This window comes from Megascapheus bottae, chromosome 1 (genome assembly GCF_031878675.1).
Source record: "Megascapheus bottae isolate mThoBot1 chromosome 1, mThoBot2.hap1, whole genome shotgun sequence".
Classification (NCBI taxonomy): Eukaryota; Metazoa; Chordata; class Mammalia; order Rodentia; family Geomyidae; genus Megascapheus; species Megascapheus bottae.
Window position 1 is genome coordinate 44,907,515 of NC_143509.1, and position 12,122 is coordinate 44,919,636.

The 12,122-nt window shown below is 42.1% G+C and overlaps 1 non-coding gene across 1 annotated transcript; it reads right to left on the reverse strand.

Moving 5' to 3' along the window:
* Positions 1-5,855: 5,855 nt before the first annotated feature.
* Positions 5,856-5,959, reverse strand: LOC150069059 (U6 spliceosomal RNA). The gene has a single exon (XR_016538446.1). It is a non-coding gene; the product is annotated as a U6 spliceosomal RNA (small nuclear RNA).
* Positions 5,960-12,122: the final 6,163 nt, after the last annotated feature.

Here is a 12,122-nt window from a genome sequence, read left to right on the forward strand (position 1 = left end):
GGTACCTAGGAACCAAACTTGTCCTGCATGCTAGGCAAGCACTCTACCACTAGGCCAAACTCCTGGCCCAGCCTCCTAATTTTTATCTTGGTAGGAGTTTAATAAGCAATATCTCAAATTGAAAAATGTCAATCGCAGCATTTGTATGGCTTTTAGAAAAAAAAAAGAAGAGATTAAAGTGGTTGCTTCTAGAAGGCAATCATCAATCATGGGAACATAAGGAATTATTTTCTGCATTGTAAGATCTATACAACCCATGACAATATTATTTGAAAATTGTAGTGTGTGTGTGCATTTGATTTAAAGAAAAAGGCGAATCAATTTCATATGCCTGCGGCTAGTCTCTCCTATGAGCAGAAGGGGCAGGTAGAGCCTGTGGGGGTTGGGGGTTGGGTATTTGTCTTGTAGCTTCTGTTAGCCAACACCGGGGTCCTCACAGCCCATCAGGATAGATTTTGACCCTGGAAGAGCTTTTCCCTCAGTGTGAGGACCTGCGGAAGGATAGAGGACACCCCACACTTCCTTTCCCTCTCGTCTGCGTGCAAAGACAGTGGTGTAAGTGAAGGATCTGCTTTCTTTGCCCCTCGGGGATCATTCATGGCAGATACTGGAGAACTTCCAGCATGAGCCAGGGCCAGCTTCCAGTGCCACACTTGGACGGCAAGGGAGAAGTGGAGGAGAATTTCTGATCCCTCAGGGTTCTGCATAGTAGCTTACTTTGAAAACATTCTCGCTCTGTGGAAGCTGGTGAAAGCCTCCGATGGCAATGCCATGGTAAATGCCAGGGTGCAGCGTAAGTTAAGGGGACAGCTGGTGGCCTGCTTCTTTCTCTCCTTCCCTTCCTCCACCCTCCTTCCATTCCTCCCCCCCTCTGCTCCCCCCCGTCAAGGGACCTATCATTTGGAGTATCAAGTGGGGGTACAGAATAGGCTTGTATGTGGCACTACATTCAGAGGGTAGAGATGGGTCCAGGACAGAGGTACAAAGCGTTGCCCTTGTGGTCCTAATGTGCTCACCCTCATGGAAGCAGGAAGCTCTGGGACCCTGACAGTGGGATCCAAGTCCAGAAGGATGAGCTAGCTAGAAGGGTGCTTGGCAGTTCTCTTTTTCCATCTGGCCTGAGGAAACTGAGGCTTGGAGTCCCAGAAAAGCTTTCTGCAGTGAGTCTATAGAGACTGTGGTTTACAGAACAGACCTTGGCGAAGAGAGGAATCCAGAGGAGTACCCCATCTTGGGTCCCTAAATCTGAAAAACCAAGCCTTGATTTTCCTAATCCTTATTCTTCACTACAGGCATAGCTGACATTTATGAAAGCTCGTTTTCCTTCACTCCTTCCCATTTTCCTTCCTTCTTTCCTTCCCTCCCTCCTTCCTTTCTTCTTTGCCTTCTTCCCCCTCTCCCTCCTTCCTCCCTCCCTCCCCACCCCCCTTTCTCTTTCTTTCTTTCCATTTGTCATGAGCAGGCGAAGTAATTCACCAATAGGCAGATAATATGATGCAACATAGTTTATTGATTTAACAGGTTGGTAGAGTTGACATTGTGTTCTAGTTCCTATCTTCTAGTCCTAATCCTATCCTGCCTATCCAGCACACCCTCTGGACTCACCTCTCTGACATCTCTTAGTCCCAAAGTCAAACAGGGCCTGTCCATCAGGTGTTAGATGTAGCTCCCAGTCTTGCTGTGATGTGAACTCCGGGGCCACACGACAAGTCTCGGTCCTTGTTGGTCTGCTCTCGGGCAAGGGGCATCCTCTCCTCCTTCATGTTTGATTTGGATTGTTTACGTCTTGGTCCTTGCTCAGTCTGGATTGGTTACACCTTTTAGTCGGTGGTGCCCAGGGATGTGCTGGTTGCTTGTTCTATCTATTCTGCCCAGGTGTCTGGGCTCCAGTGATACTTCATCTTGTAAGCCAGGCTCCTGACCGTTCCTATGGTTACAGTTATATGTGTCCTTGCATCATAGTTTATCTCCCGTGTCCATAAGCCTCTGGTACAAGTTTGTATTGGCAATATATTTCTTAGTTTCATTTCATTACTGTATTTTATTTAATTACTCTCCTCATATTATTATATCACTATTTTATATCATATTCATTTAGCATTCCACAATATGTTCATCATATACCATTTTCATATTATATTTATCATATCCATCATGCTAACATTTTCACCCTGTTAAATGCTCACAACACTATTTGCACTCAGGGCCTCAAGCTCTTACTCAGCTTTTTTTGCTCACCGGTAACATTCTACCACTTGACCCATGTCTCCAAAATAACATTCTGCTGGACTTTCCTGTCTGAGTTGACTTTAAACTGTGATCCTCCGATCTCAGCCTCTTGAGTAACAGGATTAGAGATGTGTCTTTGCCACAGTTACTTTTTTTTTTTTTTCCAGCCCTGGGCTTGAATTCAGAGCCGGGGTACTGTCCTTGAGCTTCTTTTGCCAAAGGTTAGTACTCTATTACTTGAGCCACAGCGCCACTTCTGGACTTTTCTGGGTATGTGGTACTGAGGAATCAAACCCAGAGCTTCATGCATGCTAGACAAGCACTCTACCACTAAGCTACCTTCCCAGCCCAGATTATTTTCTCTCTCTCTCTCTCTCTCTCTCTCTCTCTCTCTCTCTCTCTCTCTCTCTCTCTCTCTCTCTCTCTCTCAATAGATTTTACTAACACTGATTTTTTACATCATATTTCAAATGTCATGTTTAACAAAAAAGTATTCAAGAAGGGAGTCTCTACTAGATCACTCCTTTTATAACAATCCTGTGCTAATCAACTTGAGGTCCGACAAGAATGACTTTAATTCCTTCCATGACCTTTCTTCCTTCTGAAGGAGATACCATCAGTGACCTTTCCAACAGGCTCCACCTCTTAAGAGTCTCCTCTTATTTAATATTGCCATGTTGGAAACCAAACTCCAATAAAGCTTTTGAACAAACCATCCCAATTGCCTTTCTAATCTGTGTATGTGTGTGTGTTGGTCTTGGGGTTTGAACTCAGGGCTTGGGCTCTGTCCCTGAGCTTCTTTTGCTCAAGGCTAGCACTATATCACTTGAGGCACAGTGCCACTTCCAGCTTTTTCTGAGTGGTTTGTTGGAGATAAAGTCTTATGGACTTTTCTACCTGGGCTGCCTTCAGATTGTGATCCTCAGATCTCAGCCTCCTAAGTAATAAGAATTACAGCCAGGAGCCACCAGCATCCAGCTAATAATTTTAAAATATAATTTTATTGTTATTTTAAGGTGTTGTACAGAGAGGTTACCATTTCATAAGTCAGGTGATAAGTACATTTCTTCATTGGACAATGTCACTCCTTCCTTCCCATTCCCCCACTTTCCCTCCCCCATCCTGGCCCACAAGTTACATACGTCATTTTCCACATAGTGTATACTGAATAGTATGATTGCATTTATTTTCTTTTCTTCCCTCCTTTTCTGTGCTCCCGAAAGGGAAAAAAAAAACACAACAACTCAAAGCAAAACACTACCACACCACTATCACCACCACCAACAAAACCCCATGCCTCTATTTCCTGGGTCCAGTCTTTTATTTAAGATGTTGATTTATTTGGCTTATTAGACCTGCCATTACCATGATATAATTAACTAATTTTGTGGGTTTTTTTAAAGTTAGAACTGCCCATGGGGGAAATGCCAATGGATGGATGGTATCTTTGTGGCTAATGTCAGAGTAGTTGTCATCAGCAATTTTTTTTTTTTGCCAGTTCTGGGCTGGAGCTCAAGGCCTGAGCACTGTCCTTGGACTTTCTCAAGGCTAGAGCTCTACCACTTGAGCCTCAGCACCACTTCCGGCTTTTTTCTATGTATGTGGTACTGAGGAATCAAACCTGGGTCTTCATGCATGCTAGGCAAGCATTCTACCATTAGGCCAAACTCCTGGCCCTCATTAGCATTTTTTATTAAAGAATTTATTAACATTGATTTTTACATCATATTACAAATGACGTGTTTAACAAACAAGTATTCAAGAAGGGAATCTCTATATACAATCCCTGACACTTAGGTTTTAGAACATAATTAAAATTAGGCTGAGGGTTTGCGTGTTTAGATACATATTAATCTATGTAATAAAACATTATGTCATAGAGTCATAACCTCATCAGCATTTTTAAGTCTCCAGAGGAGTTCTTAGTCAACGCCATGGGCCTCAATGCAGAAGCACTAACTGTACAGCAATAAGCTGATGCTTTTTCTGAGAGTCTGGGAAAAGAAATCTGGGATGCAAAAGTGAGGCTGTTTTTATTTATTAGGGTTGTGTGTGTGTGTGTGTGTGTGTGTGTGTGTGTGTGTGTGTGTGTGTGGTACTGAGGATTAAAACTGGGATCTCATTCATGCTAGGCAAATATTCTACCACTTGAGTCATGCTCTGTGGCCTGATTTTTGGCTTTGAGACAGAATTTCACTATGTAGGCTGGTGTCAAACTCCCAGTCCTTCTGCTGTAACCTTCCAAGGGCTATAAACCACATCTGACTCCAGACGTGAGTTCTCAGAAGATTTCATTGTGTTAACCTGATCTTGGTTAACATCTCACTGACTAAAGGTGCAAGATTTTCAGTGGATTTAGGTAGAGTTGAACTTGGGCTATCAGAGGACATTAGAGAGAATTCCAATTCCAAGAGTATATTGTCATTGGCTTAAATCCCTCCCAGGTGGCTTTATCTCTTTGGCTTAAAGTCAATCAGCTTTGTCAAAGTCCAGTTACTTTTTGAGGGAAGGAAAGGAACTATGAATCTGAAGACTGAGGTGCATTTTTTTTTTTTTCACACACTGCTCTCATCAGCTGGCACTGCTTCAGAGCTAGCCAATGGGAGCAGAACATAAGCCTCTACGCTGAGCCTGTGGAAGGATGTTTCTGGCCACAAGGTGGCGCTCCAAGCTTCCTAGACTGGACTACCCTCCCATCCTTCCTAGCAACAATAACAAAAATCTGGCCACAAAGAGGTTGTTGCTTCAGTGAAGAACCAACCATGTTGCTTCGTGGTTCTTCCAGAAATGAGACAACAGAATAAATATCAACAAATCTTTAAAAAATCTGCGGTGGAAGAATCTTACTTTGCTGAGGTGTGTTAGTTAGCAAAGTTACAGGATGAAAGAGTGACTCAAAGACAGAGGTTTTTCTTTTTTCTTCTGGTGGATCATTGGAGATAAGAGTCTCAGACTCACAGACACAGGCACCAGCACCTGTCGTAGACAGATATTTTAAAAGTCATCCTTGCCTGGTATAGTGGCACAAGCTTGTAATCTCTGTGTCAGGAGACTGAGATCATGGATTCTAAAAGACACCTGGCTTCAAACAACAGATCCCCTAAAAAAAATCCACCATCAAAAAATTTCCCCAAACGAAAAAATCAACAAAACAGAAAAGAATGTTATCTTCTGTGTTTGATATTTGGATTCTATTTCCAAATTCATTTTGTTTTATTTTATTTTTATTTCAAAAACTAACAAATGTTTATTTTATTACACTTAAAATTATGAAAAAGTTATAAAAATTATGAAATAATTATTTCATAGAGATAATTAAGATTTAACAGACGTTCTACTTTAAAAAAAAATTTTAGGGGTGGGGAGTTTGGCCTAGTGGTAGAGTGCTTGCCTAGCATGCACGAAGACTCGGGTTCCATTCCTCAGTACCCCACATACACAGCAAAAAGCTGGAAGTGGTGCTGAGGCTCAAGTGGTAGAGCTCTAGCCTTGAGAAAGTCTAAGGACAGTGCTCAGGCCCTGAGCTCAAGGTCAGGACTGGCAAAAAAAAAATTAACCAGCTAGTTCATAGAGTATATTCCATCTCACTTAATGACTTACTTGCACATATTTCACAGAAAGCCTAGCAAAATATGGAACGCTTCATGAATTTGTGTGTCATCTTTTCTCAGGGGCCATGCTAATCTCTTTATTGTTCAAAGTTTAGTATATGCACTGCTGAAGTGAGCACTAAGAGACTTTCTTCTAATCATTAAAAAAAATATTTTTTTTTGCCAGTCCTGGAGCTTGAACTCAGGGCCTGAGCACTGTCCTTGGGTTTTCTCAAAGCTAGAGCTCTACCACTTGAGCCACAGCACCACTTCCAGCCTTTTCCTTATATGTGATACTGAGGAATTGAACCTGGATCTTCGTGCATGCTGGGCAAGCACTCTACCACTGGGCCAAACTCCCAGCTCCGAGTTTCTTCTAATCTTGCTCCCGAATATCTACTATGCATCTTTCTACAGTTAATAAAATTAAAATCATAGGAAATGATCCCTGTTGTATCTGGCTTTTCCTTTCAATGTTATGTTTTGATCATTTTTCTATTTTTGTTAAACTTCTATAAAAGACATATATTTCAATAATTGAATAATAGTCTTAGAGTAGATATATCATATCACAATTGATTTTACTAATCTATTGCAGGACATGTATGTTGCTCTTGAGTTTTCATTACTGCAAATGACATGTGGCAATCTTGGTTTTACATAGGTTGTTATTTCCATTACTAGGCTGATTGTAAGGTCAGAATTTATGTCCGAAAGCTGAAGACAGATTATACTGGATCACATAGTTGATTATTTAATAGAGACAATTATTGACCTGGTCAGTGTCAGAGTCAAGGAGTAAAATTTTTTATAATATCTTTTTATTGTAATTAATAGAAGTGTTACATTATATTTGCCAGATAGAAGGTGCATTACTTAACAAACATTGCTACCCCTTCTCATGTTTTTGTCTCCATTTCCCTTAAGGAGTAAAATTTTTGAAGACAACAGAAGGCAGCAGAATAGGCCTTGAGGGACCTCATTTCTATTTGGGCCTGTCTTACCCTGGCAAAAGCCAGAATGATTGAAGGAAAAATGCAAATATATGAGCAAGTTGAGAGGAAGGATGGAACATGGCCAGGTCTGGGGCTAGCCTGGGGTACCTTGGGCCTGCCTGCATGGAGGGCCAGGCAAGTGGAATAATACAGAGAGGCCCACTGGGGAAATCTCAGGTGGAAATGCAAATGAAAGCATCATAAAGTAATATTCTAAGCCAGGAGTTTGGCGTGGTAGAGTGCTTGCCTAACATGCACAAAGACCCAGGTTCAATTACTTGGTGCTACATACATAGAAAAAGCCAGAAAAGGTGCTGTGGATCCTGGAGCTCTAGCCTTGAGAAAGCCCAAGAATAGTGCTCAGGCCCTGAGTTCAAGCCCCAGAACAGCCAAAAAAAAAAAGTACTATTCTAAAGATGGGAATTATCACCTTTAGCACTTCATTCCGAATGCTTGAGCCTAAAACAACTCAGCTCCAGAATCTTTTGGTTTTCAGATCGGTTATGGTCTACATTAATTATATAATGTCACCAGCAGGGGCTGGAGGCAGACCTTATTATACTCAAATGCATCGCTGAGAAAATACTTGCTTATTTCTAACACAGGTGATATATAACGACTAGATAATTCTGAATAATTCAGACCAGATTTTACTACCCAGTGAGTTCAGGAAAGTCAATTTCCTGCTAAATTATATATGAAAACCACTTTGGAGTTTATTGGATTTTGGAATTAAAGAACTGTGGAATTAGCTGGGTGCAGTGGCTCATGCCTGTAATCCTACCTACTCAGGAAGCTGAGATCTGAGGATTGTAGTTCAAAGCCAGCCCAGGCACTAAAGACTGTGAGACTCTTATCTCTAATTAACTACCAGAAAACTGGAAGTGGGGCTGAGGCTCAAGGGGTGAGGGTGAAGAGCTCAGGGACAGCACCCAGGCCCAGAGTTCAAGTCCCATGACAAAAACAAAAAAAAGAAAAAAAGAAAGAAAGAATTGTGGACCTAGATCCTTTCAGATTATTTTAAATGTGGTTCTAACATTTTCTGCTTGTTCTTAAAAGATCACGCCGGAAGTCGGAAGTGTCTGAGAAGTTGGAATTCCCTCTAGCAAAGGAATTGGTCATTATATTTCCTTTCTACCACAAAGGAAGCCCGCTGAAAACTCAGCCACAGCTTACACCTCTGTCAAAAGCTTCAGCCAGTTTGTCTCAGAAAACCAGAAAGTCTTTAAAGACTTGTAGAAAAATCAGCTGTTCAGGGGAGGAACATGGCCTAGGGAGCATGGCCTAGTGGTAAAATGCTTGCTTAGCATTCAGGAAGCCCTGGGTTTCATTCTTTGGTACCACATACACAGAAAAGGCTGGAAGTGGCCCTGTGGCACAAGTGGCAGAGCACCAGCCTTGAGCAAAAAGTGTGCAAGGACAGTGCCCAGGCCCTGAGTTCAAGTCTCAGGACAGGCCAAAAAACAAACAAAAAAAAAAAGAAAAGAAAAAGAAAAATCAGCTGTTTTGATGGGCCCCAAACTACACAGATCTCATTTGGACCATCCCATAATTCCTTGCAGTTTTCTCTTAAGCCAAAAATATCACATTGATCATTTCACACAGTAATTTGGTACACTATAACTTTCCAGATAATAAGGGTATTCGAGCTATTTGGATAAATGAGAATCTCAAACTTCTATCACCTTTTCTAGCAGTCTCTCCCCTAAAGCTTAAAGACCCTTCCTTAGTAAGAAGGAGGCCACTTGGTTTTCTCCTGATTGACTGAGCTCAATTAGCTTCATTTGCTCAAGAACATTACAAGCTTCTTATTAAATTTTAAGGAACTTGTCTTTGTAAAGAACTTTCTGTAGAACATGGTGTTCAATAAAGAAACACAATGATTAGAAACTGTAAAATTCAGTTTTGTTTCAAGGATGGAATTTTTTCTCTAATTCACTCATTAAATCATTTAGTATATCATCACTCAGTTGCTCATGTGTTCATCTACTCTTTATCTAATTCATAGTTCGTTTGGTTTTTGTATTTGGTTGTTTTAGTACTAAGGCTTGAACTCAAGACCTGGAAGCCCCTTACTTTTTCTTGCTTAAGTCTGATGCTCTACCACTTGAGCCAAAGCTTCACTTTCAGCTTTTGTTAAAGACTAGTTAAAGATTCTCATTGACTTTCTTGTCCAAAATGCTTTCAAATCATGACTCTCAGCTCTTAGCCTCCTGGGTAGCTAGGATTACAAGGTGTGAGCTTTCAATGTCTAAATTTACAAATAATTTTATTTTTTAACATCAGTGCTAGTAGCATATTTGTGGAATTATCTCCCCCTCCTATTCATTTTCTTACTGAAGTGGTCCATTCTCCATTGGACCTTTTCTGGTTCCTTCTCAGTTTTTAGTTAGATTTGTGTCCATCTAGGGCTTGAGGGAACCATCCAACCATTTAACTTCAAGTGAAACCCAGAAAGTCCCAGTATGTGAAGGTCAGGAAGCTGGAAGTAGGGACTTCAAGGAGAGAGAAACTGAAAGGCAAGATGACAGAAGCTTCCTGGAAATGCCTTTGAATTTTTAAAATCTCTTGTTACTTACCTTATTTATAGCTGTAAGGGACTAATCATTCTTCTCTATCCATCCCAGTGCCTGGTACATAATAGGTTATCAATGACTATTGATTGACTAAGTGAATAACTGTTTGACTAAGGGAATTAACTGACTAACTAAAAGAGAGATAAACGAAAGCTGGAATGATAAGAATCAGCAAAGGGTCTTATCAGCAGAACTTGGACAGGAACTGTGGTGTCAGGGTGGAAGGAAATCATGACCTGGAATCTGAACCACTAGGATCTTAGTGGTGATAAACACAACCTTTTGGCCTTCTAAGGAATCACAGAGGTGTTTGTTGGCTAAATAATATTGAAGTTCTTGCACTCTAATTTTAGTTCTTGAGCAGAAACCACAGCAGCATCCATCTGAGGAATATGAATCTCAATTCTGTGGTAGGTGCTCAGCATGGAAAATGTGCCTGGATAAACTGCTAAAAGGGGAAAGAAAGAAAAACCAGAAACGAAACTAATGATAGGTGATTTATTACTCTTCTGGAAAATCTTAGCTGAAAGAATTGCTGTTGTTCCCTAAGTAAACCTCAAAGTCCCCCAAATGGAGAAAGATTTGGCCTTGTGGCCAAAGTCTCTTGGCAAAGTCTTTTGGCCTTGTGAGTTTGTTACCTGGGATGGCTGGTTGGTTCTTTCTGCCTGAGACCAACTAGGGGAAGCTATAGGGCAGCCCCAACCCTTGTTTCTGGAAATCTTAAGTCTTTCAGGTGTTAAAATCAAGATTGCCAGTGGCTGATCTGAAATGAGATGATGTCTGTTATATCCAATTAAGCACACACACACACACACACACACACACACACACACACACACATGTCAGTACATTTTAAGAAGCTGGTGGCCAGTGGCTCATACGTATAACCTTAATTTCTTGAGAGGCTGAGATTGGGAGGGTCCTGATTTGAGGCTAGAATGGGCAGAAACGGTCAAGAGACCACTCAGTGCATTGGGTATCTCCTCTGGGCCTGGGACTGGGATTTAATGCTGTCTTCGTGGCTTATTTGGAGCCAAGGGGAAGCAAAGTTAGAATCAGAGTTTTCCTAAAGGCTCCAATCAGCACTGCCAGGATGAAGAGCTGTACATGGTAGTGGTGTACTTGTTGTCATAGCTACTTAGGAAGTGATGAGGTCTGAGTGCAGGTGCACACACCTGAGCAAGAATCAAGAACTTATTTCCAAAGTAGTTGTTTAGGAAATGCAAGGACCTGAGTTCAAACTCTAGAACTGCCAAAACAAGAATAAAATTAACCAAACACAAAAAAGATGTATTCACAAGGGATATTTCACACACACACACACACACACACACACACACACACACGCCCCTCACTGTATCTATCCTCCCTTCTTTGGAGTTGCTCAGGAGAAAGACTTGGGAACCAAGAGAGGCACATCTGTGCCTCTTGTTTGGGAGGATTTAGGGAGGGGATGGGCACAGAAGGGACAAGAAAGGAGATTTCTCTCTGTAAAACCTCCCTGGAAACCCTGCTATGAATCTGACTTCTGGTGTCAGCTTTCCCATAATCACAAGGGCTGCAGGGAGCACTAAGAGATGGGAAGAATGTAATGTACTTTGTGTCATCTTTGATTACATATATATGTGTGTGTGTGTGTGTGTGTGTGTGTGTGTGTGTGTCAGTATGTCAGTTCTGGTGCTTGAACTCAGGGCCTGAGCACTATCCTTGGGCTTTCTCAATGCTAGAGCTCTATCATTTGAGTCATAGAACCACTTCTGGCTTTTCTACGTATGTAGTACTGAGGAATCTTTGTGTATGCTAGGCAAGCACCCTACCACTAGGCCAAACTCGTGACCCGGACAGGACGTTTTTCAGGAACAGTCACACCCATTCTTGAGAGTGATTCCTGTCCTGACCTCTTTCGTAGGACTCCCTAAGTGTTGACGTGCCTGTTGGGCTGCTCCCGGCACCCCTGGCCTGCCTACTTGCTGTCGGCCTCATGGACTGGAGGTTCATTATTTCCCAGCCACCCTCAGACCAGTAACAAGCGTTGTCCATCTTTCCTTCAGAAACCACTAGATGGCAGGACAAGCCTAGCATGATAAAGGGGATCTCTAAACTCTTTCCAGGTGGATTTATCTGCAGACTTTTGTGGAAATAGAGTCAAAGGTGAGAGTTCTGTAGAATGTCTTGCAAATCTTTGGTCTTTTGCTTTCAAGTAGGCAGTCATTCTCTATATTCTGGGCATCTTCTCTGGGCCTGGGATGGGATTTGGCGCTGGCTGATTTGGGGCCAAGGGAAAGAAAAGTACTCAGTACTCAGTACTGTCTCTACCCTCACAGAGGGAGACCTCCATGTGACAGTGAACCTTCTGGAAAGAGGGTTCCCGGGCCTGTTTCCCCTTGGGAATTGGACTCCTGTTTTGGTGCTGACTCTCCGGCAGCTGACGGCTTTCCCTGCCATGCATTCATCATCCTCTCACTTTTGCAGCTCTGAGGACAATCAAAACTGTGGAAGCAGACAAGTTACCCAAGAAGACCCGGGGCACTGTTAGGAAAAGGAAATGGGTCTGGGAAGTGCTCTCAAACAAAGCTCACTCGCAAACATAGCAGAATACCCTGGCAAGACAAGTCCTCAAGTCATGGACTCCTTGAGCCCAAGGAGAAGTGAACAAGAAAACAAACCATGAATTCTGGAAATACCATTCAGAGGTATCAATACTATAAGCAAGATTATCTTTCTGGGCAGAC